This window comes from Euleptes europaea, chromosome 5 (genome assembly GCF_029931775.1).
Source record: "Euleptes europaea isolate rEulEur1 chromosome 5, rEulEur1.hap1, whole genome shotgun sequence".
NCBI lineage: Eukaryota > Metazoa > Chordata > Lepidosauria > Squamata > Sphaerodactylidae > Euleptes > Euleptes europaea.
The window spans coordinates 73,278,127-73,304,746 of record NC_079316.1 but is presented as its reverse complement, the minus strand read 5'-3'; the positions used below and the strand labels follow the sequence as shown (position 1 = coordinate 73,304,746).

The 26,620-nt window shown below is 42.1% G+C and overlaps 1 protein-coding gene across 1 annotated transcript in view; it reads right to left on the bottom strand.

Annotated features, from left to right (window-relative positions):
* Window positions 1-23,944, bottom strand: part of PTPRE (protein tyrosine phosphatase receptor type E) — a 128,457-nt gene extending 104,513 nt beyond the window's left edge. The window contains exon 1 of the mRNA XM_056849382.1: window positions 23,891-23,944. The gene's annotated coding sequence lies outside the window, so the exon portion shown is untranslated. The remainder of the gene's footprint in view (window positions 1-23,890) is intronic.
* Window positions 23,945-26,620: the final 2,676 nt, after the last annotated feature.

The following is a 26,620-nucleotide window of genomic DNA, read 5'->3' as shown; positions in this document are numbered from 1 at the left end:
CAATAATATAGTATTTTAAAACCTCAGTTTAAAAACAATACTAAATGGCAGGAGGGTGCCTGATTTTGCTTCTTATAAAAAAACCTGACAGCATACCGAATTTGTTTACTTTCTACATTCAGTGAAGCTTCGACTTTACCAACTCAATAAGTTCAAAGATTGCACCTATTGTATTTATCACCTGTGCTGGATTGTCCTGCAACTCCCAATTCAAAGGCAATAGCACACAGAAGGTCAACCTTTAGCACCAGACACACTGTAATGTATGACATACCAGGGGTCTCGGACCTGGCCGTAGCATAGAGTCAGACTTGCAGTCCCACGTTCAGCTTTTGTTCCATGAAGGTCCTTGGAATCTGCTCCCTAGTTTAGTAGGCTGGAAGCAAAACCACATCCAGGGTCCAGGATGAAAACATACTCTAATTCACGCAAGTATAATACTTTCTCATATTTGGTTGACTTGGGACACCTTGCCAAAAGATTCGCTTTCAGTTCAACTGCAGCCTTCCTGTAATATAAGCAATATATAATACAAGGGCTTGGTTGCTTGCAATGGAGAAGGAGGGTTGCATCAGCACAGCACACTACCATCACAGAGCACATCCTTCTGCTTCTTGGTGAAATAATCATGCAAGTTTTCTTCACAATTTCTTTTTATAATTGCCTTTGAACAAAGCAGTTTTTTACACTTCTAAATATTTCAATGTCAAGCTTCTTCTCGAGCATTTGTGAGTTGTTTAGTAAACCAAACAGCCAAAAGGGGATTGATCACATACATTTTCTATACTCTCTACAATATTTCTGTAACTGATGACTCTGATTCTCCAGGTATCACATTGTCATCAATTACACAAATACACTGATTTCTCACCTACCATGTCCTGCTAATATCCTCGAACAATGCAAGATTCTATTTAAATTGAAATAAACCTCTCAATTATCTTGCCAGATGCCAGGCCCTACCATCGGTTGTTTAAGAAGGGAAATATAAGAAGATCCCTAGATCAGAGAGGTTATTTCCATGTGGAACAGGGGACATTGAAACCATCGAACATGCACTGATATGTTGCCCATTCTACCATGAAGTTTGATCAAAGCTTATTTCCCCCCTACTTGGCAAATTCCCTGAAGAGTCAATTGAGCTTTTGGCAAAGAAGCTCCTATTAGAAGACCCTCAGCTCATGGTCCAAACTGCCAAGTTCTGCACCTTTGCTATTAAAATAAGCAGAACTTTATTAGAAAATGATTGTTAGAATATTTTACAATTTTATAAATTTTAAGATGATAATTTTAACCAGGGGTTGCTTTTATTGATCTTATACCTTTATATGTGCAGGCAGTCTGTGATTCTGTGGTGCAAAACTATTGAGTCTAGAATTTTTGATGTCTTGGCACGTGATTGGTCAGTCAACCGTATTAATAAATTTACTTAAATTTACTTAACCTCTCAATTACGAGCATCCTTGCCTTACCCTCATAAAAAATTAGTATTGATGTATTCTTCATGGATTCCTTTGTCCATGTTTTTAGTTCAGGTAGTCTGTAGCCTGATTTCTCTCATTACACTGAGAATCGAAGTGGGTTTTTTTTTTTTATCAAGCTTTAAAAACAGCAAGAGATGGGAAGACATGATAGTTCTGATGGGTAGAAATGACAGGTTGCAAATAACCAGGGGAGATCTAAATTGAAAGAGTGCCTTCCAGATGCCCTTGGTCTCAGCGTGTGAAATTCGTGAAATAGCATATCATAACATTAATTATCTAATTCTTAAACTAATTACACATCTATAGATAACTGCAAGTTCATTAGAAGCATCAATGCAGGATGATATTGACTTCTTATAATAGAGATGCCATCCATGCTAAGACAGGTTAATTTTATCAGCATTTCTATTACTGACTCATTTTCTCTAGGGTTTAAAACTCACCCAGGCTGTATTTTCAAAATGGATAGTCTAGCTTTTTTGTTCTAATTTCTTCAATTTAGGTTATTTGTTTCACTACACAAACCTTTTTGTTACATGTCATCTTCCATACCAACTTCCAATTGGAAAGGCAACTCAAATATTTTAAATACCTAAAACAGACCATAACTAGTAATTTGATTAAATGAATAAACAAAAGACAAAGTCTTAACTACAGAACAAAAATTCAAGGAATAAATATAAAATTAGCTTGCTAATTGTAAAAGCATCTCTCCGATGCCTGAGATCCACCTTATTTTGTATCATGTTGCCTATGTACAATACAGGCTTTCTCCCTCCAATAGCTTTCCATGACAATTTTTTCTATTTAGCCATTTTGTGTCCCATAGGTAACTGGAGTGCCAATACCTAACAGTGCCAATACCTGATGTCATTATAACTTTAGTACCTAAGGAAAGTAAACAATCTCCAGTAGCACACAAAGCTGACAATAGATATTACCATTTCTCATCCATGTTACTGAGGCGCACTAAATCTAAAGGCGAAGTTCAGGCCTTGAACCATATTTCTGCAAAAGTATAAAAACTCCCCACTTTATGAGATTGGAGAGGGATGAAAATGTGTTCTGACATTATAGCACAATAATATTGTGTTGTTTGCCGTCCTGAGTCTGGCTTCGGCCGGGGATTGATGGCAGGATAAAAGTTGTAATAAATAAACAAACAAACAAACAAACAAACAGTGAATTAACAAAGCCAGGCGTGATGAAACAACTCTATAATACCAGTAGCCGTGATAATGAAGGTAACCATCTTAGCTCCTCTTTCCTCCATGGAGGCCTTAAAAAAAAATCCAACAAAAACATCTCCTTTGGATTTCAGCTTCTACACTAGGTACTCGTATAGATTTTATCCCTTTCCTGTCTTCACACAGAGCTTGTTTACTCACAGGGCTGACGTATCAATACTAGCAGAGATCATCTAATCCAGTGGTTCTCAACCTGGGGCTATATGGCCCCCCGGGGGGCCCCAGGATATTCCAAGGGGGCCACAGGTGAAAATTGCTGTGTGCATTTTGTGTGGTTGTTTATGCTTCTTTGTTCCTTGGCTATTTACAAACAAAACATTTAAATAGCTACCTTTCTACCGGTAGGACAGGGGGGCCACAGGAAGGAAACAAGGTCGGAAGGGGGCCATGGTTGGAAAAAGGTTGAGAACCACTGATTCTAATCCAGTTCCTTTGCAAAAATTAGAAAAGAAATAGTAGTTATTCCCAGTATACTGAACTGCATTTTCTTGGAACCTGACACAAGAACATACCTGCAAGGAAGTAATAATATAGATCTAATCACAGCACAGAGTAGGAGCAGTTTCATTTTATTGAAGAAAGCCACTCTCACCATCAAATAAGCTATTGCAATATAACAAATGCTTTTGTGATGTTAAGGTTCGGAGGAACTAATTTCGACCCATCCACTTTGAATTCTTAAACCACTTAGCTGTACAAAAGAATGAAGCAATTAATCTTGAGTGAAATGAACATGATTCAGCATGAACATAAATTGGTGCAAGCAAATTTTAAGAGAACTCTTATGCCAACAGCCAAATTCTTTGGACATATTCAGGTTTTCCAGGCAGAAGTACAGTGTATATGCAAAGCTAAAATTTACTAGGTAATACACTGCAAGCACACTATTGGTCTTTTATATTGAAATAGGAAGCTTTGCGAATTACTTTTGTCACACTACGTGCTTAAAAAGCAAACATATTTTATTTATGAAACAACTGGCCATATTGGTTCTTGTAGGTTATCCGGGCTGTGTAACTGTGGTCTTGGTATTTTCTTTCCTGACGTTTCACCAGCAGCTGTGGCAGGCATCTTCAGAGTAGTAACACTGAAGGACTCCTCTGAAGATGCCTGCCACAGCTGCTGGCGAAACGTCAGGAAAGAAAAGACCACGGTTACACAGCCTGGATAACCTACAACCATCAATGAACTCTGACCGTGAAAGCCTTCGACAATATCTGGCCAACTGTTATCAGGCTCCTGTTCTGTGTTATCATTTTTGTAATGATAGACGGGTGATGTTAAACAGTTCCAGTGTGTACAGGAAACACCAACTGCTTCTATTTGCCTTTAGGGAGGAAAAAATAGCCTCTATTTACTTTCTTCACACCCAAAACCAGCCAGGGAGCATTTTTAATGCTAGAGCACATGAGCATGGCAGCCTCTGAATGAACAAAAGACCAACATAAATACAGAAGCAGATCAAGTGATCAAAATACTAGAAACATCAAAACAAAAGGTATACACAGCGACTGGCTGAACTGAAGTGAAACAACTAAAATGAATAGCTGTTCCAGTGAACATGACTAAGTACACATAACAAAAAGACAGGCAGCATGGTATAACGCTTAGAGAGTAAGCCTAGGATCTGGGAGACTACAACTGATCTCCAGCCTATAGAGATCAGCCACCATAGCCTCAGGGTTTTGTCCTTTTTTACTTGTTGCTCCTTGTTTTGTCATACAAAGCATGCAATTGCTCCAGCACCAGTAATGAATGCTTGCTCTTTGGAACATCTGCTTCATTCATTCATTTTGATACTTGCAGCCTGCTTTTCTTGGGAACTCAGAATGACTTGCGACATTATTAGGGTTGCCAGCCAGGTGAGGGCACAGATATATTGCTCAACTATTATTTTTCTACAGTTGTGCTAGGAAAAGCTGAAGACAGCAGGGAAACAGGAAGATCCAATATGAGATGGATTGCCTCAATCAAGGAAGCCACAGCCCTCTGTTTGCAAGACCTGAGCTCATTGAAGATTTGAGCCTATATCTCTCACATTCACTTTCATAATTCCTATCACTGCTCCACACAATCTCCAATATGAATATATATGAATATATAAATACCCATTATACTCAAAGTTCATCTTTAAGGAGGAAATCAGCAGCATCCCTTAACAGGATAATTTAAAAAACAAAACAGTACTCTGCTGTGCTATGAACCACCTTCCTTAAAATCTAAACTTAGCCTAAAGTATTGTCGAAGGCTTTCACGGTCAGAGTTCATTGGTTCTTGTAGGTTATCCGGGCTGTTACACGGTTACACAGCCCGGATAACCTACAAGAACCAATTAGCCTAAAGTGTTTGTTTCCTTATGTCCTGAAACGCATTCTGCCTGGATCACTGGAAAATAGATCAGTTCTTAAGACTACAAAAGCTATTTCATCTAGATGAAGAACAAATCCTCAAGATATATGGTCTAATTTCAGAGATGCCATCTTCTTATTGCTTTGTGTGGGAGGTACAGATGCTCAATATAGGTGTCAGGTCAATGACATATTTTTACGGCATCACAGAGCATGATACAGGCTGCATAATCACAACAGGGTTCCTCCAAAGAACACAGAGCAAGTAACAGGTGTAACCCAATTTATATTTCTCTTATAATTAAAATGAATGGATCACTTTTATTCTACAACACTCTAGAAAATACTGTACCATCTAAAGCACTGGTTCCCAACCTGGGGTCCACGGACCCCCAGGGGTCCGCGAGAACTAAATTAAGGTCCGCGAACAAAGTTATAAAACCATAATAAATTAATCTTTTCAATTAAAAGTTCTCTATTATAAAAAACATATTCAAATATTATTCTAAGTTTAATGTTTAACAGTTATGATTAAAGTTTATTTTCAAAATCTCTGAATTTTTATTTTGAACCTTGGGGTCCCTGCACCGAACAAAAAAAAGTCCTAGTGGTCCCTGGTCAAAAAAAGGTTGGGAACCACTGATCTAAAGAAACTAATTCTGAACCATGCAAGCTCATGCTGGAATAAATTCTGTTAGTTATGAAAGGTCCCACCGGACTTCTGTGTAATTTAGAAGAAACAAAAAGCAGATTGCAACTTTTGGTATTTACCATTATAATGGTATTAATGTTAAAATCACAACTTAAAACATCCTTTTACTTGCAAAAATTAATTCATAGTTTCTTACCAAATCTGTTAAAATACTAGGTGGGTGCTACAAGCAATCTGGATGGATACCAAGGTCTCTTCCCAACTCAAGATGGAGAAGGATGACGGCAGAAGTGAGAACGGGATGGAAGAGAATGATAGGAGGATAACCCCTTTTGTGGATGAGAGGCAGATGGGCAAGAGATGCTGTGGCAGTTATAGTGATGGAGAGGCACACTGGTGTCTCTGTAACTGGGAGAATGTGGGAAAGGTGCTCTTCTCTGGATACAGACCATCCTTTACTTCTGACAGGGAAACACACAAGCTCTTTGATGTGTTAAAACCTCCATGCTCTGGCGGGCTTGAGCACCAGCACCTGCCACCTGCCAGATTGGCTAAGGCACCGGGAGTCCATGTGGGGAGGCGTCCGAAAAGGGGAGCTATCCCTTTGTTTTGAGGGAGTTGTTGGTTGGTCCTTTTGGGGGGCTGCCTCTCCTGTGTGCATTTTGTCACGAAAGATGACAGGGTGGAATGATGCTAATAAACTTTGCATATGTGCCTAGGGAGAAGGCATCATGTAATAACAAAGACCAGATATGCCATGAATTGTAAGTACCTTGTTAGTAACTTTCCTTATGTTTATTTTGCATAGTACACCTAGATCTGTCTTGTAGTATCCTGAGTTTGTGCCTTGTAGAAATAAAGTTGTTTAATTAGAGTGTGCACATTTCCTTACCTATCCACCTTGACACTTGGCATGCCAAAATAATACACCCCCGTGGCATTGGCCTTGGGTGACCTCACAAGAGAGAGGGATGACATAGGGGGGCTAAATTTTTACCCAGGGTGCTGGCGGCGAAAAAGGAGGACAAGACAGTGACTAGTTTTCCCCACATGGTGACAGCATTCAACACACACACACACACATGATTTCTCAAGAAATGCCCATTTGTTTTCATAGAGAACTTCATGGTTCCGTGACTATCAATAAAGCAATAAAAGATGTCCATCTGCAGACAAGTTGGGGGCCTCCCCAGGTTTTACATAGTCAGTAACTCAGCCAATCCTGGTGGGATTGCACTTCCGCTTAAGGAGCAGGAGAAACCATCTGTATGAATAGGTAAGTGACAACTATATATGGATTCATCCCCCAGTATTTGAAAACTATTTGTAGAAATTTATGCTTAGATCTATTACTATTATTTTATCACTTACTGTTCATCATATCAATATATACTTTATTTTTATTCTCTTTTGATGTATTATGTTGTTATATGTTTCTTTTAAATGTTTTTGTTATCTATAAGGAAAATAAAATCTTTTTTGGACTGCAGTTAAAAGGGTGATGAGGCACTTAACGGGTACTGCACACTTTAAACTGAGGCTGCCAGCAACTAATAACCCCACACTATTGGGATATGCTGATGCAGACTGGGCTGGAGAAAGATCAGACCTAAGATCTACTAGTGGCTGTGTATTTTTCTATGTGGGTGATGCCATTAGTTGGGCAAGTTGTAAACAAGAAATTGTTGCCCTCTCATCTACTGAAGCCGAATCTGTATTCGCTTCTGAAGCGTGCAGACAATTAGAGTGGCTTATATTGTTACTGGAGGACTTTGGAATTAAAGAACCTTTGCCAGTTCAAATGCTAGAAAATAAATCAGAGTCATATAACCCTCTCTCTTTCAGAAAAGAACAGTGCACGAACAAAGCATTTTGGAATAAAGAACCAGTACGTAAGGGCCTTGCAGGGACAAGGGGTCGTCAAGCTACACTACTTTCCCACTGAGAAAATGATAGCGGACATATTTACCAAACTGCTACCAAGAGACAAGTACCAAGGCCTGCGTGACAACCGGAATGTTGTGAACTTCAACGGCATACAGAGTTGAGAGGGAATGTTAAGAGTGACTCAGCATGCCTAGACATTGGGGGGCGCGCACTAATTTACTCTAAATTTGTTGTTAGCTCTTGAATGGGATGTTCCTCTTTGACTGAACCTGGGGACTACCTTCTATCCCCTGCCACAGTCACCAAATATATAAAACCCAATAAATACTAACGTCATTCAGTTTAGTATATAGGTGCTAGGTGAAAATTAGTGCTCCGTGATGAATTTTTCTTCTGAAAAGTGCCCCATGATTTAAAAGGTTTGGGAACCGCTGCATTAGAGAACTTGGATGGCTAGAGAAGCGTGGACTCCGCATGGTTGCTTCAAGTCCTCTGAGCCGCACTGACCACAGCCCTCCCAAGCCACCTCCCCAGCAAGATCCAAGGTGGGATGTCATCCTCTGCAGCCCATTTTGGATGGATCCAAGGCATCAGACATTGAGAGAAGGTGCAGGCCTCCTCTCGAGTCACTGCTGCATCTATGAAAATGCTGTTATAGAAAAGGTTGCAGGATTCAAGCCAGTTACTTCCTTCAACCTGATCACGAGTACATAGACCTCCTTGGTGCTTTTTTTTCCAGGTCTGTTTTAGCTTCCCAGCTGTCATAAGGGGTTAACGCCTTACAAGGGGGCATAAGTCCAGGAAACGAGCATAAATAGAGAAACTTTGGGCGAGAACGCATGGTCGCTTTATCCTCCTTTAATCCCTGTTTTAGCCAGGATCGAACGCACATTAGGCGAAACGCATGGGTTTGATCCTGGACGAATCCTGGCTGAAACAGGGATTAAAGGGGGATAAAGCGACCGTGCGTTTTCGCCCAATAATGTACTTTACAGAGAACAAAAACGGGGCCACTTCATACAATCAGCTATATCAAGCAGTATAGGTTTTTCTATGTCATACAATTTCATGCTGCAGGTAGTCCCAAAAGATCAATATCCCCGGTGTATAGGAAAATAGTGTAACAACTAGAAAATATTCCATAATGTGTGATTTTTCTGTTGACACTTTAAATGTGGAGAAAAGTAATTCAGTTTCTCCCAGTTTTTAAAATTTCCCTAATCAATATTAAAGTTGGTCATGTCACTCTCTACAATAAATTTTGTATAATGCTGGCATATCAGGTTTCTTAATTTAAAGTGACGCTAAGTAAAAGATAACGGTTCCATAGTCTTTACAGCAGTTTTAATCAGCCGCATATGCATAAGATTGATGAATCTATTCACACAAGTATCCCGTCTGATTATCAATGTTCCATTCTGATTATTATGAATAGTAATTTCGGCTGAAGAACTACAGTCTGAATATGCATTTAATTTATATGTTAATTCGTCAGCATGAATGTTCACTAAGTAAAATATAATGAAGCTGAAATTAAGATGTAACATCTTTCAACTTTTGCCACAGAAGTAAATAGAAATGCTGCTTTTGAATTCAATGAAACAGCCATCTGGCTGTTCAGACATTCACCTAACAGAAACATTGAGGATGCTGCACATACAGCAGTCCAGAATCACTCTCCTTTAAACAAAACAGTAGTTTCAGTAGCCAGTGAGACACAGAAAAGTGCACGTGGAACAAAGGTATAGGATCTGAGCCCCTAATTCTAAGCCCAGCCAACTTGACCAGGATAAGGTTCTGGTAGAACTGCAGGCAATTTGCCAGGGTTGGCCAATTCCTTACACGTCGCTTACAGTGCAATCCTATGCAGAGTTATTCCAGGCTAAACCAAATGAAAACAATGGGCAGAAACTGTGTATGACTTCTCCATTAGAACGGCTCATGATACAAGCCCCTATCAGAAAACTAAGCTTCCACTGCACTTAACAGAAGTGCCTTTCATTTTCCCCTTATTCTTTCTAGTGATCTGATGGAAGTAAACCTAGATTCGAGTACAGTAGCAGCTTAGAGACCAACAAGGTTTTTGGAGTATGAGCTGTTGAGCATCAAAGCACCCTTCGTCAGAATGTTCTTCTAATGTTTCTGTTTCTGCTAAAATTAGCTTAAAAGTTCTGAAGAAGTGAGCTATGGCCCACAAAAGCTCATACACTAGGAATTTTGTTAGTCTTCAAGGTGCTATTGGACTCTTGCTCTTTTCTACTTAAAAGTATAATTATTCTTCCTTCCTCCATTGGCTGCATTGTAGTCCATGTGATGTAGTGAACCAAGTGTTGGAATGGCCCCTACATCCAAGTCCCTGCAGAAACCTGTACTCCTGTGAACTTGAAAAACCAGGTTCTCTCAGAGTAAAGGTCCCCTGTGCAAGCACCGGGTCATTCCTGCCCCATGGGGTGATGTCACATCCCGACACTGACTAGGCACACTTTGTTTACAAGGTGGTTTGCCAGTGCCTTCTCGGTCATCTTCCCTTTACCCCCAGCAAGCTGGGTACTCATTTCACCGACCTCGGAAGGATGGAAGGCTGAGTCAACCCTGAGCTGGCTACCTGAAACCGACTTCCGTCGGGAACGAACTCAGGTCGTGAGCAGAGCTTGGACTGCAGCTTACCACTGCACCACGGGGTTCTCAGAGTACATATGTAAAATTAATATCCCATCCTACAGGGCAGGAATAAATGAAATCATTATTATAAACCCTTTGCACATTGAAAAACTACGTAGGTGTAAGGATACCAGTTGCCCAGGAGCAAATACTTCTACTATTGGAAGAAACAACCTTTTCCCATCCCCAGTAGTTTAAATTGAGTATTTGCTGAATATTTCATATTAACAGCATGAAAAAGCTTTCACTCAGAACAGAAGTTTGCAAAAGAACCACAGAAAGGAGATTTTAAAAATTCATACTATGAGCAATACAACTGATAAAAGAACAGGGCCATCACATCTACTTTTGGACAGGAAAATAGGACTTTTAAATTACACAAATCTCTATCTCTCCCTCACTCCAATTTCTATGGCAATGCTTGAAAACTGTTTTTAAAGTGAGAAAAGGTCACATGCTTAGCCTGAAGCATTATATTCACAGTGTTCAGATATGATTTTCATCTTCATACATGAAATTCTGAAAAGAAATCTGGAACTAAAAGCAAGTCAGATGTTATTCATGATAATTTTAAAGCTGCATATAAATGGCAACTTAATTTAAAACTGATTCCTCTATATAACAGTGATTAAAATTTTTTAGCATTGTTAAGACCACCCACCTACAGGTGATTTGAGCAGTGACATTATATGCTCTAACTGGAAGTGTATCAAACTTAGCCATAATAAACTTCCCAAAGACACAGATCTCATTAAACATAAGGCTAGTCTCCTGTGTTGGAAGGATAAGTGTTTCCCATAGGATCACATTCTTTTTCCCTTATACAGCTCTATTCCAAATGGTTTCCCAAAAGAAATTTCCAAAGGATTATAGAAGCAAACTATATAGCAATGCAAAGGGTAAAATATGCAAATTATAAAACAGGAATAAAAACACTGCAGTTTCAATGAGTGAAGAGATACTTTCCCGAATTCTATTAAAGCAGTGGTTCCCAAACTTTTTGGGCCTTCGCCCCCTTGGTTCCACAAACTCAACCTCAGCGCCCCCTACCCTATCCAACAACACAGTTGAAGGGGCCCATCTCTAGTGTCCCCCTGCTGCCCCCTTACCTCTTAGTGCCCCTCTAGGTAATCCCACTGCCCCCAGGGGGTGATACTGCCCACTCTGGGAACCACTGTATTAAAGGAATCGAGAAAATCTTAACTCTCAATGTCTTGATGTATTTCTAGTTTAAATGACTTTAAAAAAACCGCAACACTCAGAACGAGAGGGTAATGTGAAATAACTCAGATTAATGACTTATTAGGCATTAGGTTTTTGTCCAAGAAGCCAGCTCAACTGTTTTACCAACTGGCCACTTGGGGAAAGGTCCAGCAACAAGACAGACTTACCAGTTGGTGATAAAAACAAGAATATAGTATTCAAATAGTTAGAATATCAGTTTTATATCTTGCCTTTTTACGGAATGTTCTAAAAGATATTACAACAGAGGTATATGCAATATACAGTAATTATGCCTATTGTTATTCCATATAATACACTCAATACACACAATACAACATGAAACCAACACATTTACAGTAGCCCTACTCACCCCACAGAATGGGACTATTGCCACTGTCCACACTCATTAACCTTTATGCATTCAAATAAAGGTGTGCACATCTATGCACATACAACTGGATAGTCCAGGGGTCCTCAATGTGTTGCTTGTGAGCACCATGGTGCTTGCCAACACCTTTCCTGGTACCTGCACTGTGTTTAGAAAGTAGGTGGGGCCAGGTAGGCTTTTGCCCAGCAAGGTTGCTGAGAAACTATTGGAGATTTGAGGTTGAGAATAAAGCCTACCACCACAATTCCCTCAATAACCCCCCCTTCCCAACCAATGTTTGTATGTTTTGCATGGGTGTTAACTATTTTGTATGTATTTTAACTCTTTTAAAAATTGTTTTAATGATACATGTTTGGGAGGTGTATTGATTTTAATGATTTTCTAATTCAATTTTATCACGTGACGTAGTGAAGATCCGTGTGCTGTGGTGGCAGCCGCTGCCAAAGCAATATTTTTAAAAATCTGCAACAAACTGTGTTCCTGACTGACTGGAATTTGATTGTGGCTTGTCATGATATTTAAATGCAGCATCAGAAACAGAAATTAATTGTTTCGGTAAGACACGAATGAATTCATTCAAATCATTATTTTAACAATGCGGATGTTCATTGGCCCTAAGTAAAATAAATGCTAGTGGACTGCAGCTCTAAAAACTTACTTTTCAAGGAGGTGAGTGGGGATTATATTTTAAGCATAGCAGTTGACATAAGAACAAACAATGGCAAACAAAGGACAAATAATGGCACAAAACATTTTGCAGGCCTTGAAGACCATTTTTTTAAATTGCCATTACATTTGCATACAAATTACTAGCCCCTCACTCATGATTCTTTTGTCCCTCACATATCTGCTCTCAACAAAACTGACATCTTGAATACAGTCAGACATGAAGATTATTCTCATCTTCCCTATGATTACTTTCATATTCCTTCAAACACATTGTATTACCAGAAATGATTTTATTTAACGACAGTCGGTCCCTGAGTGGGCAATTTCTTCAACCAATTTCCGATATAAGGTCAAACATACCTTTCTTCCAAAAACACTAAGCATGGTTTTAAACACAAAGGCAGTATTATTCAATAATAAGAAAGGAAGATAAAACAAAAAACAGCGGTCCAAATCACTTCCTGGGAAAGTGTCAAGAACAGGTAAAAAAAGATTGCTTCTCAATGCGAAATAGCTACAATCATTTCCAAAATTCTATTATATTTTTATGGCACTCTTCCCCCAAGAACCTCATGCCAGCCAGCATACACAGCTCTTTTTCGCCATGTTACCCCCACTATAATGAGATGAGTTAGGCCGAGAGAAAATGAGTGACCCCAATCACACAGGGCGTTTCATGGCTGAGTGGGGATATAAACCCATTCTAGTGTGACACATTAACCATTACATCAAGGTGTAGGGACTGGGGGAGGCAGAAACTTACCAAAATGGTATCCTGGGACGTCATGAAGACACTTCCGGCTGCACGACCAGATATGACGTCACACTAATGCAGGACACTTTAGAGTCTAGAACCTCCCCCCAAACTCTGTGGTACAAGCCCTACAGTTTCAGAGGGATTCTAGAGCACCACACAACACAGTGACGCCATTTCTGGTCATGCAGCCAGAAGTGACATCATGGTGATGCCAGATGCCATTTTGCCCCCCTTTTCCCTACCACCACCCTATCAAGCAATGGCAGGGGACTGAGGCCTGTTATGGTGTCAAAAATGCATTTGTATGCTTATAAAGTCTGTTCACTTTACAGTGACAGATGTTTTAATTTAACAGCATTCTGGTTGTCAGAAACAATATTTTTAATGAAACTGCGAGATACTTCATAATCCAATGTACTTCTTCCTTTTGGTTTTGTGTCTACAATGCCCTGACCATTAGCTTCCCACTGAAACAATGAGATGCCGCAAAATACAATACTGCTATCTTGTGCCACTTAATTCATGCCCCATGAGCATCTGTACTACAATCTAAGAACACTTATAGTTAGGAGACAAACTTTACATAAAGCAGAGACCCACAAGGGCTTTTGGGAAAAACATCTAACTCCCCCTAAATCCCCCTCCCTCACTTCTTCTCTCTTCCTTCTTCTGGTAACACCCATAATCTGTCCCCTTTCCCTGGTTTTTCTCTCCTTCCCATCCACTTGCCACACTACCTTTATCTGCCCCCCATCTTCAGCTTTCCCTCCTCCCCTCCCCCTGGCAGCCTCTCCTTGGGAAAAGAGTGGCTGAGTTGAATAGCCACCAGCAGGCCAGTCCCAGCTATGTCAATAGTGAGTCTCTGGTAGCTGCCACCATGCCTGTCCCCAGCAAGTCCACTTCCATTAAGACATGAGAGGGAGACAGAACCTTTTCCATAGATCTTCTGACCTCCAAGTTACAGAAAACAAGGCTTAGAAAGCTGAACAATATTGTTGTGGGTGCCTAGCAGCCTTTCAAATAGCCACTGAGATCTCAGCGGGCATTTCTCTTCTGGAATCAGCTGCTCAATCTGCTGCTTCCCCTCCTCCTCCAATGTCTCCCACACAACTGAGGGTGAATGTTGCCAGGCCAGGTTCCTCTGTTTGGAGGGAGCCCTCTTCTTTTTATAAGTTTTCATCCCCCCCCCCCTGCAAACCTGAGGAGTCCCCAGGTTTGTCTATTTTATGTGCATTTCAGTATTTCAATACTGCAAACAAAACGAACCCTTCTAAAGGATGAACAAGTTTGCACTGTTTTATCAGTAAAATGCAACCATTGTGTTTTGTCCCATAATTCACATCATCATATTTTAATCTTTATTTGCAACATTTTTGTTGTTTTTCCAGGAACAAAAGCTACCATATGTTTCAGTCTGTTGTTTCATATTTTTTCTCTGCAGAATGTATTTTGCAGCAATTAGATTTTACAGCAAATACAGCCTAATACATCCTTCATATAAGATATGGGGACAACAGGTTAATAACGTTTCATTTAAAATGAGCTAAAAAGGCATTCTTATTACAAGTAGACAAACTGGGTCATTTCACATTCATTGCATTTTGCCACAGAAAAATCAGCTTAACCCAGAAAGACAACAAGCACAATAAAACTATCCTTATACCAAAAAAAAACCCACTTCTATTATACAAAGAATGTAAAACTGTGCTTTTAAATAGTATCTTTCATTTATGAGGCTTTAGACTAAAGGGGTAGACAATTTCAGTCCAGGATGAAGAAATGATTTTCAAACTCAATAGCAGAACTGTGACCAAGGAACACATTTCACATTTAGCTACAGTTGTTCCTCAAAAGGCCCTTTGTGTACTAGAACAACAACCTACAGGCATATGCAACAGCCATATTCCTCACAGGCCATATTTTACAGTCAGTGTAAGAATCCATAAGCAAGCTGTCTCGTGTCAATATGTAGCCAGTGTGGGTAGTGAATTGAGAAGACATATAATTGTTAAATACTTCAACACAATAGATTTTAAACTCCCCCCCCCATATTTATTTCTCAAAGGATACTCCTTCAAGCAACGCTACCAATTTATGAACCAATTCTCATTTTATTGTCGAAGGCTTTCACGGTCAGAGTTGATTGGTTCTTGTAGGTTATCCGGGCTGTGTAACCGTGGTCTTGGAATTTTCTTTCCTGACGTTTCGCCAGCAGCTGTGGCAGGCATCTTCAGAGGAGTAACACTGAAGGACAGTGTCTCTTAGTGTCAAGTGTGTAGGAAGATATAGTCAGAAAGGGGTTGGGTTTGAGCTGAGTCATTGTCCTGCAAAAGTAATGTGCTAATCATTGTCCTGTAAGTTTCAAGATAATAGTCAACAATAGCCATGGAGATTAGCTTTGGACTTCACACATTAACAGATCACTTCAGGATACAATGATTCCATATTAACATACCACACCGTCATTAGCACATTATCTTGATACTTACAGGACAATGATTAGCACATTACTTTTGCAGGACAATGACTCAGCTCAAACCCAACCCCTTTCTGACTATATCTTCCTACACACTTGACACTGAGAGACACTGTCCTTCAGTGTTACTACTCTAAAGATGCCTGCCACAGCTGCTGGCGAAACGTCAGGAAAGAAAATTCCAAGACCACGGTTACACAGCCCGGATAACCTACAAGAACCAATTCTCATTTTGTCCAGCTGCAGACAGTAGTCATTTCACAGGCATAGTGTCTGCTTTCTCATTCCCGTTGCTGATTTGCAGTGAATTTGTCCCTAATGCTATGCTAAACCATCAGCTGCACCTGTACTGCTAGCACTTGGAGCTAGCCGCTTCGCTAGTATATTTGCACATTGTGAAAATATGGAAACACACACACATACTCACAATACTTGTATTCATGTATTCTTATGCTCCAACTATCTGGTTTTAAGCCAAGACAGTCAGGATTTTCTGATCCCACTATGCAATAAAGGCAGCAGCTTCCCCACCCCCACCCCCCGCCCGCTCCCCCGGGCACTATGCATGCCTGTGTTAGCTAAAGCTGATGCCTTGAGAATAAGTGTGACAAAGGAACTGCCAAAGTACAGTAATGTTTATATGCGTTACCTTATGATGGTGCCAAGAAACTATAATTGCTGATCACATAACTATAAGTTACTACTAAAACATGCGGAGTAAGTGGAATTCAGCATATTCTTTTAAATGCAAATGCCTGTTTGTTTGTTTGTTTGTTTTAATTGCACTTGAATCACAAAAGCCTCAGCCTTAAATACAGATCAGGTTCTTTTTTCTCTGCATTTTTCAACTTATTAAGGATATGTAAAAACTAGACTGTACAAGTAGAACTGACAGGGTGAGGACACAGAGGGCAGAAAAAGTTTGGGCAAACAAAGTACTCAATTGACTCCTTCAATAACTCTTTTAATTTGATAAAACTGTATAAAATCAGAGACGTACATTTTAAAAAATGTCCTTCTCTACTGGGTTTGTAAAGGATTTTGAGAGAGATCTTTGTTTGTCCTGCTGGAATGAGGTTGCAGATCTAAAAACTGACTGCTGCGGAGCTTCCCTTACAACAGTGTGATGTAGTAGCTAAACAGGCAAATGCAATCTTGGCTGCATCAACAGAAGTATAGTGTCCAGATCACACTAAGTGATAGTATCACTTTACTCTGCTCTGGTTAGACCTCACCTAGAGTACTGTGTTCAGTTTGGGGCACCACAATTTAAGAAGGGTGTAGACAAGCTGGAACGTGTCCAGTGGAGGGTAACAAAGATGGTGAGGGGTCTGGAGACCAAGTCCTATGAGGAAAGGTTGAAGGAGCTGGGTATGTTTATCCTGGAGAGGAGAAGACTGAGAGGGGATATGATAACCATCTTCAAGTACTCGGAGGGCTGTCATATGGAGGATGGTGCCGAGTTGTTTTCTGTTGCCCCAGAAGGTCGGACCAGAAACAATGGGATGAAATTAAATCAAAAGAGTTTCCGTCTAGACATTAGGAAGAATTTTCTAACAGAGCGGTTCCTCAGTGGAACAGACTTCCTCGAGAGATGCTAAGTGCTCCTTCCCTGGAGGTTTTAAAGCAGAGGCCATCTGTCAGCAATGCTGATTCTATGACCTTGGGTAGTTCATGGGAGGGAGGGCATCTTGGCCATCTTCTGGGCATGGAGTAGGGGGTCACTGGGGGGTGGGGTGGGGGAGGCAGTTGTGAGTTTCCTGCATTGTGCAGGGGGTTGGACTAGATGACCCTGGTGGTCCCTTCCAACTCTATCATTCTATAATTCTATGATCCCACATACACACCCCTATGAAAAGTGGCTGGATGCTGCAACAGCACTCTCATAGGCTCAGGTGTAGAACAGCTGAGTGACCCCTCTCAGGGGCAGAACAGCCTCCTGTCCATTACAATGACAACATCAGATACATCTAGCCTCATCTGGAGCAGTGTCTACAGGATACTTTCTGCACAAACAGGCATAATTTTAATACTGTTGTCTTCCTAAATTCAACACAACATGCAAATTTTAAATATGCATCAGCTGAGTAATCCAGTGAAGGAGAAGTAACAAGAGAAAGACGCATACACAAATGTTCAAATGCAAAGCAGCGCAAACAAGCATACCACAAAACAAATATGAGCCAAGCACCATATCCCACAATGCTTTTAACTTGAGTCATTATAATTCAAATCAATAGACCACAAAGCCTTGACTTTAAAAGAACAATATTAAACGTGTCACTAGAACACAAGTAAGCAGAAAATATCATCTATCACTAGTATCGAACCTAATGAGGATAAAATACTACTGGTGTTTCATTAGTTGACATGTCACCTTCCTGCTCTAGGGTACCAGCCTAAGAATAAGCCTGTACAAGTTTTGACCATACTGAGCTCTGCACACAAACCGTGAATGGCAGTCCACCTTTTCTTTTTTTCTGCCCACCTGGGACAAAACAGAAACCTGTCAAGTACCTGAGGGCCACAATTCATGGTTGCATCCACCTTGCTAGATCACAAGTTGTACACACAAGTCTGCTGTAAACGACTGATAATCCATGCAAGTGTTCTGGGGCAACAGAGCCACAAGTCAGAACTCACCTCATCGGATGAAATGAACTCTGACTTACAAAAGCTTGTGCTGGAATACACTGTTAGTCTCTAAGGTGCCAATTTTAATTTGTTGCTATAGACTAACATGGCTACCCAACTGGTCCTTTTTTCTACGTATGATACTATATTCTAACCACCTTCTGTTCAAAGGTAATCACTGTTGTTTTTTCCCCAGAAGCTAATAATGGGATTTTTTAAAAGGAGTTTTAACTTTCAGGAAACTAAATGCTGTCTTCCTCCCTCCTAATCCTTGATCAAATGCTGTTACCGGTATCCATCATGGATTTTTACCTAAATTTGCATCCAGTAAATACAGCCTAGAGCCCCGTGGCACAGAGTGATAAGCTGCAGTACTGCAGTCCCAAGCTCTGATCACGACCTGAGTTCGATCCCGACGGAAGTTGGTTTCAGGTAGCCGGTTCAAGGTTGACTCAGCCTTCCATCCTTCCGAGGTCGGTAAAATGAGTACCCAGCTTGCTGGGGGTAAAGCGGAGATGACTGGGGAAGGCACTGGCAAACCACCCCGCAAACAAAGTCTGCCTAGTAAACGTCAGGATGGGACGTCACCCCGTGGGTCAGGAATGACCCGGTGTTTGCACAGGGGACCTTTACCTTTTTAAATACAGCCTAGAAAAAATATTTATTTTCCAAAAAATGGGGATGTTCCTCCTAAAGATTCAGGAAATTGTTGTTGCAAATGGATTTTCATCAGTACCTGCATGTTTTCATACCAAATAAATTATAAATTTACAAAAAATATTTTAGTTTTCTTAAACTTTCTCCTAAAAGTTTTTTTTAAAAAACTTTCCAAAGAAGGGGATCAAGATTGTTAGTATTACAAATAACACAATCATTACACAAAGATCAGGAATACTGCCACAAATTCAAAACAGAACTGTGGTAGTCACAGTACCAAATACTATGACTGGAAGCTTTTATTAGGACTGGGCTATGAAATTGATATTAAGAGATTCCCCAGATTTTCTGACTGCGATTTTAAATGTCCTCCTCCTACCAAGATGTTCTCAAGATGACTTCTCTTTGCACATAATCTCCATCACATCTTCTTCTCATCCTGCACAATAGTACTGCAAAGAGAAGATGGACTCCTCTCTAAGTCCGCCTTACAGTATACTTATTCTGAAATAGTCCCCTTGCCTCCTCATTGCTGAATTGCATGGTAATGGTTCATTGAAAGATACAAACTTCCAAGAATATAAAATCTTATGCGAACCTGTGCAAATCTATTTATTTGACAAGATTTTGCCCTTCTACAATCCAGTCGCATGTGTACAAAAAGTAATTTGCCAACCCTATTGGACCATAAAAACAAATAATTACTCATGCACTGTATCAACCCAGCAGGGATATTGTAAGACTTTAATTAAATTAATGTTTCACTTTGATGCCCCTAAACGCCATATACTGATCAACAGGGTGGGGGAATCATTAAGTATAGAGTTAAGGCTACTTAAACACCAGAAAGCAATGGAATTCCAAACCAAGCAATCTCTGTATTCACCAGCCAGCTCGATAGCCTTAACTCTGTTCTGCAATGTAAGAATGTAAAAAGAAAGTAGAGTCCCATAAACCATTCACTGATACGACTCCACGTTTCAGACTCAGAAATCATTAGATAAATTTTGATTTAAAATTACTAGTTGCTACCCTGGAGACACTCTAGGTGAAGCAATTTACTGATGTCTGATACAACCCTAAAGGCTCTATGAGAAATACAGGGTTGCTGCAAAAAAGAGCGCCCCTCCATGCTAACGGTCCCCCATTCCAATGAGTAGTAATAACCCGTGCTTCAGTTCCACATAACTAGCTGCTGCTAGAACAAGAAGATTTATAATGGGATAACATTAGGACACAGGATCAGTTTTACTATACAGCGTAGAAGGAGATAATAACATAGAGATGCCATTTTTGACAGAAGCTCTATGTAACAAACACAGAATATACAGTTCTGCCTTAGCAGTCCCCATACACATGAATCTGAAGGCAGAAAATTAATAAAATGATCCAAACATCAGTTTTGCATTCATGTGGTAAGCTAAAAAACCAAATTTGTTCTGCCTTAAGGACAGCACTGGATATAGATGTGGAAGCCACAGGTCTAAGCACCACCTTGGAAATCAAACCTACCAGTTGGCCTTAGTTTTGGGATACTCCCATGCTCAATTAGTTCCCAACATGGAAATTGTCTTTCTCATCTTTTTATTTGTACTGCACTTCTGTGAACTTTTAGCTGGTTGTAATGACGTAAGCTGCTTTGAATTCCATCGATTGGGGGGAAAAACAGGATATAAATATTTTTAAACAAAGATGACCAAGTTTAGAGGACTACTTCCAAGATGAAGAAAATAAGAAATATAAAGAATATGCATTTTAACATTCTATACTAAACCACTGGGGGAGGGGAATGACCCACCAAAGCAACTAAACTATTGTAAATGATTTAAACGATTGTCTCCCTGGATGAGTAGAGATTTAGCCGCACTATGCAGTACTAAATCCCCATTCCAGCCATCACTCGCCTACACCTCAGGTTTCTCAAACCAGCCAACAGAACACTGCTGTTATTCTACACAACCAATGCAAAGATCATGACACCTTTTCACTCAAAATCACCTAAAACAAAAATGAGAGAAAGCATACCATGCGCTTGTTTATTGGAGACCCTATCACAGCCACAACCAAACTCCACATAATTTACATAACAAAGCCTCTTGCTATGTAAAAGATGTATAACTAAGTTAATCAGTTTAAAAATTTTTAAAAACTTACTGCTGGAAAGAATGCACCAAAAAGCCTTTCTACAGATCTCTTTGATTAATTAGTTTTCTAAATCCACCCCTTCCACTTAGCAAAAGATGCTACCATGACCAATATCTGATGAAATGGCTGTGATACTGTTTTATTCTTATCAAACCACCAGGGATTAAGAAGTCTTCCAGCAAAACACTATATACATACTAGGTGTTTTTTTTAAAAAAGATGTCACATTGGGGATGGCATTCACGCCAGATTCTTTAGATCATAAATCTAAAGCTGGGGTACTGTAGTGACTAACTCACACATTCAGTCTGTTCAGGATTAAGGGGTGTTCACCGTCCCCATTCCTAAATCCCACAGGCTCAGCTGAAGTGCTTCAACATCACTCTGTAGGCTTCTACATTAGTGTAGCACACAACTGGCTTGTGTAAATATCTGAATATAACTGGGGACCAGCAGAATGAAAAATACAGGGTCCAAGTCATATTGACCTACTGAACGAGTGGCTGTGTGATTGTGAGAATAGCTCTCCATGCATAAACATACAGTCTGCACATATGCAGTTGCCATAAATGGAACATGCGTCCACTAAATCTGTGAAAAGAGCGGTGACCAGACCTATATGTGCATATGCTCTTCCTGAAAGAAGCAGAGTTCCCCAGTTTTAAAGGGACTACCAGAGCAGCCCTAAACAGAGTTACACCCTTCTAAATCCTTTGAAGTCAATGGTCTTAGAAGGGTGTGACTGCTTAGGATTCTACTGTTTATGAGCACAGCTTTCTGTGTATGTGGCTATGCTGATACCTTCAACTTAACATACATACAGGGCAGAGACAGCAAGCATGATTCTGCACCACTCCTCCACTTTCAACACACACACTTAAGCATGTAAATAGGGCTAATGAGTGTCAACATTAAGTCAGAAGTCACAGGTTCATATCTTACTAGGTGGCCTTAAATCTGTCTCCTTGTTTGTGGGCTTCCTAGAGGCGCCTGGTTGGCCACTATGTGAACAAACTGCTGGACTTGATGGACCTTGGTCTGATCCAGCAGGGCTTTTCTTATGTTCTCCTCCCTCTTCTGTACTATGGGGCAATACTCACATTTACAAGATTATTGTAGTGATTACTGAAATAATGTATGTGAAGTATCTGGAAGACTATGCTATATGAATGCTATATAGTAATAAGAGTTCTTGGCTGCAGTTATGTATATTTTTAAAAAATCGTATACCGAATGCAAATTTGGCTGTATTTTGTAAAATAAAAAATCCTGATCTCATAGCTACAGATGCAGAGGCTGGTAAGAAGAGGAATGCGTGAGATTGTATCAAAACTGTTTCGCAATGCTGCTTTTGACCTGAATGCAGCAAGTGCAAAACGAACACACACACACACCCCAATAAAAAATCTCCCCAGCTGTAACCAGACCTATACGTGAATAGGTTCTTTCTGAAATTAGCAGGGTCCCCCAATTTTAAAGGGACTACCAGAGCAGCCCTCAACAGAGTTACACCCTGCTAGGACCCATATGTGTGTGTGTGTAAAGTGCCATCAAGTCGCAGCCGACTTATGGCGACCCCTTTTTGGGGTTTTCATGGCAAGAGACTAACACTAACAGAGGTGGTTTGCCGGTGCCTTCCTCTGCACAGCAACCCTGGTATTCCTCGGTGGTCCTCCCATCCAAATACTAAGCAGGGCTGACCCTGCTTAGCTTCTGAGATCTGAGGAGATCAGGCTAGCCTGGGCCATCCAGGTCAGGGCACTAGCACCCATAACCGCATGCTTAAGTGTGTGTATTCAAAAGAGGTAAAAGGAAGTATTTTTTCACACAACGCATAGTCAAACTGTGGAACTCCCTGCCCCAAAATGGGGTGACGGCTGCCAACTTGGAAGGCTTTAAGAGGGGAGTGGACATATTCAGGGAGGAAAGGGGTATTCATGGCTACTAGTTAAAATGGATACTAGTCATGATGCATACCTATTCTCTCCAAGAACAGAGGAGCACCCCTATCATCGTGGGTGCTGTGGAACACAGGCAAGATGCTGCTGCAGCCGTCCTGTTTGGGGGGTTCCTAGGGGCCCCTGGTTGGCCACGGTGTGAACAGCCTGCTGGACTTGATGGGCCTCGGTCTGACCCAGCGTGGCTTTCCTTATGTTCTTACGTGCACTGAAAGCGGAGGGGTGGTACAGAACCAAGCCTGCCGCTTCTGCCCTATGCCCAGTGCAGTGGAAGGGACCAGCATGGCCACCTACACATCCCCACCCCCTTTTCCAGGCAGCTGGCCACCCAACCGGGATTAGCCTTGCATAGGACTCCATTCCAGCACACGACTCCCTCCCCCCCATCCCCCGATGGCCACCTGCAGGGGAACGGCCTGGCTCGCCACCCTCCCCTCTTTGGGGAAAAGGAAGTGCCATTTCCGCCTCTCGCCACCCCACCGCTAGCCAAGGCAACGGGGGGGGGGGCGAGGGCAGCTTCCCTCCAGACGTTGCTCGGCCCTTTCTTTTTCTCGCGGGAGATTCCCCCCCTCCCCAAAAAAAAGCAAGCCGGGGTCCCCTCGCCGCCCAGGGGAAGCCCGCCCCGCGCGCGCCTCGGTCCCCGGGCAGCGAGGGGGGGACTGAAGCAGCGGCCGCCTCCCCGCGCCCGGCCGGCCCGGCTTACCTGCGGGGGTCTCGCCCAGCTCGGCTCCTCCAGGCGCGCCGGCTCCTCATGCCCTCCCTGAGCCGGGGACGCCCTGGCATGCACCCCACGGCGGCGGCGGCGGCGGCGAGGGACCCGGGTCGCGGGCAGCCCAGCCCAGCCCAGCCCAGCCCAGCCCGGCAGCCGCTCCCCTCCGCCGCCTCCCCTCGCCCTGCGTGCGCGGCAGGCACCGCTCCGTCGGTCCGTCGGAGGAGGAGGAGGAGGCGCCGCCAGCCCGAGCGAGGGAGCCACCTGCAGCCCGACAGGGGAATGGCAGCTGCAGGTACCCCACCTGCTCCGGCGAGGGGGTGGCGGGAAAGGCGGCGGGCTTCAGCTCCCCACCCCCCACCCCCCCACAGCAGGGCCGGATTGAGGTCTGACGAGGCCCTAAGCTCTTGAAGGTCACGGGGCCCTTTCTCTGTCCAGCTGTCCTTGGCCAACCACAAAGGGCCGCTGTTGGTGTGTTGAATATATGCTGCCCCAAAAAACAGATCCGTGGGTTGTAGATCAAGTCAAGCCTGAACTGACCCTAGAAGCTAAAGTGACTAAACGGAGGCTGTCGCTGGTTCTTGTGGGTGATCCGGGCTGTGTAACCGTGGTCTTGGTGAGGCTGTCGTATTTTGGTCACGTCATGAGACGGCAAGAGTCGCTGGAAAAGACAGTCATGCTAGGAAAAGATGAGGGCAGCGGGAAAAGGGGAAGACCCAACAAGAGATGGATTGACTCAATAAAGGAAGCCACGGCCTTCCATTTGCAAGATCCGAACAAGGCTGTCAAAGATAGGACATTTTGGAGGACTTTCATTCATAGGGTCGCCATGAGTCGGAAGCGACTTGACGGCAGCACACACACACACACACATATGCTGTATGGTAATTTATGGACCTAATAGGTATCTAAAGGAGCCTACACAACACAAAACACTGTTGCTGTATGTAGGTTTTATTTTATTTGTTTTTTATCTTATATTTTGGAAATGTACATCCAGTTTGTTTTTCCTTTAAAAAAATTTTGGGGGCCCAAAGAGTGGGGCCCTAAGCTATAGCTTGTTTAGCTTATACGTAAATCCGGCACTGCCCCATAGGGTTGCCAGGCTCTACTTCACCACCAGCGGGAAGTTTTGGGGGCAGAGCCTGAGGAGGGCGGGGTTTGGCGAGGGGAGGGGCTCCAATGCCGTACAGTCCAATCGCCAAAGCAGCCATTTTCTCCAGGGGAACTGATCTCTGTCAGTTGGAGATCAGTTGTAATACACAAGAACACACGAAGCAGCCTTCGACTGAATCAGACCCTCGGTCCATCAAAGTCAGTATTGTCTACTCAGACCAGCAGCGGCTCTCCAGGGTCTCACGCAGGGGTCTTTCACATCACCTACCTGCCTAGTCCCTTTAACTGGAGATGCCAGGGATTGAACCTGGGACCTTCTGCGTGCCAAGCAGATGCTCTACCACTGAGCCATGACACCTCCCCAAGAGGGAGATCTCTAGCTAGTACCTAGAGGTTGGCAACCCTACACTTGTAACAGGGGCTCTCGCTATTGATATTTTTTTTCTGAACATGTCCTTTTTTCCGGTTCTTTCTGAAAGGTGGCTACCAGATGGAGAGTCATGACCAGGTGTAGGAATGAGGGAGGAAAAGACAATTCTGAAATGCCCTCCTTAGGGTGGCCAGCCTCCAGGTGATGGCTGGAGATCTCCCACTATTCCAACTGATCGCCGGCCAATAAGTTCTGGAGAAAATGGCCGCTTTGGCAATTGGACTCTGGCATTGAAGTCCCTCCCCTTTGCAAAACCAACCCTACTCCGTCCCAAAAATCTCCAGGTATTTCCCAACCCAGAGCTGGCAACCCTAGTCCTCCTCTATATGTGTGTGTGTGTTAAGTGCCCTCAAGTCGCTTCCAAACCATGGCAATCCTATGAATTAATGTCCTCCAATATGTCCTATCGTTAGCAGCTTTGCCATCCTTGAGTCTATCCATCTCATGTTGAGTCTTCCTCTTTTCCTGCTGCCTTCAACTTCTCCTAGCATTAATTGCCTTTTCCAGTGACTCTTGTCTTAATGTGACCAAAGTATGATAGCCTCAGTTTGGTAATTTTAGCTTCTAGGGAGAGTTCAGGCTTGATTTTATCTGTCTACTTATTTGTCTTTTTGGTGGTCCATGGTATCCATAAACTCTCCTCCAATACCACATTGCAAATGAAGCAACTTTCTTCCTGCCTGCTTTCTTCAATGTCCAACTTTCACACCCATAAATAGTAACGGGGAATACTATGGTATGAATTACCCTGATCTTTGTCACTAGCGATACATCCTCACACTTGAGAATCTTAAGATTACTGTAAGTAGGGTGCTATTACGTATGTAATTTTTGCACCACTTAATGTGATGTTGGTTGGTTCCAGACTACTCCAATCCTAATGCAGTGATGTCTCATTTTGTTGATTGTACTGACTCACTATGTGTAATCAGCCTTGAGTTCCGGTGAGAAAAGCGGACTATAAATAATATAAATAAATAAATGGTGTGTGTATATTTTATATGGCATCAGACCAGCCCTTTCTTAGTTTGGAATGTGACCCACCAGTTGAAGACCAAAGGTCTAAGGATGCAGATTCTTCCCAGGAGCACAGGGACTGAAGGAGAGAGAAACTGCAAAGAAGAAAGGATGAGTAAAGCTAAGAACAAGGAGGCCAGCAGGCAGTGATGAAAGTGTTT